The following is a 1,796-nucleotide window of genomic DNA, read 5'->3' on the forward strand; positions in this document are numbered from 1 at the left end:
TATGTCTGAGGTACGAGAGATGTTCAGTAAGTCAGGTGTATTAAGTATATTTTCAACTTACAATATTTCAACTTACCATGGGGTTATTGGAACATAAGCTCATCATATGTCCTAGAAAATCTGTACATCCTCTCAAGAACATCATGAGTTTGATTTGTTATTACTGTCATTTAAATTATGATGCACAAGGAGCTCCTGCATGGCTGTCGGTTGAGTGTCTGACTCTTGATTCTGGCCCTGCCTGGATCTCTGGGTCTTGCATCAGGCTTTATGATTCTCTTCCTGTCTTTCTGCCCCATGCCTGCTTGTTCTCTCTTTCTCTCTAATAAATAAATATGCACAAGACACTGAGTAATTTTTTATATTTATTTATTGAAAAAAATTAAATATTATTTTTGAGAGAGAGAGACAGGATGTGAACAAGTGAGAGGCAGAGAGGGAGACATAAAATCTGAAGCAGGCTCCAGGCTCTGAGCTGTCAGCACAGAGCCTGATGAGGGGCTCAAACCCATGCACCATGAGATCATGACCTGAGCTGAAGTCAGAGGCTTAACTGACTGAGACACCCAGGTGTCCCAATTTTTATACTTAAATGAGTATTAATTGACAAGTTTGGATCTTGTTAACTCATATTAGAAATTTTGTAGTTTAAAGATTATTTCACTTTTGCTCTTGTTTGTTTATGTCCAATGAGAGGCCAGCATTGGGTGAACAGGATGAAATCACCACTTGATCAACTAGAGAATCATCTGTGGCTGTTTTGTTCATATTCTTAGCAAAGCAGGATGACGTTCTTTAAGTATCAGTAAACTCCCTTCTGACAGAAAGTTTGACATTTATACGCCAGTGTCACCTCTGTAATTTGGAAAAACATTGAACATACCTATTTCTGTTCCCAAATAACTTGAAGTAAGCAGAGCTACCCTACTGCTTTTGCATGGATTATACTTCTCATTGAAAATATTTACGGGATGTGCATGCTTACCTGTCTGTTGGGTGAGCAGGAAGAGGCAATGCTGAGTACTATGTCTGATTTCAAATCTCAGCTGTAGAGAAATGCATAAATCCTACTACAAGAGCTCTCTCAGGACATGGTCAGAAGCTCCAAGGTCTCTAAGACAGGGAAAAATGGAGGAAAGAACATGGTTCGGTTTCTGAACTTAGGCATTCTCTCTGTATCCTCAGGGGAATCACTTACCTCCTCCTTATTTGTAAAATAAAGATAAGATTACCTCTTACATAATTCACAGACTTGTGTTTGTAACAAGCAAAGGAGGGTCTGTAAAACATCTCAAAAAGAAATTATCATTTTGAAAGTCAATCAATGTGATTTTTATCTTGGGATGTTTCCCCTGAATGTGGTTGCAGTCTGATAGAGAATTCCACGATAGTTTCTGTGCACTAGCAGGTTTAATGTTCAGATGAATAAATGATCACCCACTGGGTTCAAGATGTAGACTGGCCCCTCTACAATGATGACATGTGGAGTCGTATTGGGCTTTCATTGGCTAATGCATAGGGGATGTGGAGAGAATTATAGAGACACAGAACTTCTCTGGAAATTTCTCCTGGGAGGACATTTCCAGCCCCTCATCCCACCTTCCCAGGAGGGAAGCAATTAAACTGCTTGTGGAGGCCATGCTGGTTATTTTCATTGAACACACACATTTTTGTATTACTGGTTATTTTTGTCCATTTATAATTAATTCATAATTTCCATACAGTAACATCCACAATCTTAGCATATAGTTGTTGGAATGTTTTCAGATTCATGTCAAGTAAGCATTGTCACCTAA

At 38.9% G+C, this 1,796-nt stretch overlaps 1 protein-coding gene across 2 annotated transcripts in view; it reads right to left on the reverse strand.

Moving 5' to 3' along the window:
* Window positions 1–1,796, reverse strand: part of LOC115306947 (olfactory receptor 5B3-like) — a 12,313-nt gene that overhangs the window by 9,742 nt on the left and 775 nt on the right. The gene's annotated exons all lie outside the window — the stretch shown is intronic.

Source organism: Suricata suricatta, chromosome 11 (genome assembly GCF_006229205.1).
Source record: "Suricata suricatta isolate VVHF042 chromosome 11, meerkat_22Aug2017_6uvM2_HiC, whole genome shotgun sequence".
In the NCBI taxonomy this organism is placed as follows: Eukaryota; Metazoa; Chordata; class Mammalia; order Carnivora; family Herpestidae; genus Suricata; species Suricata suricatta.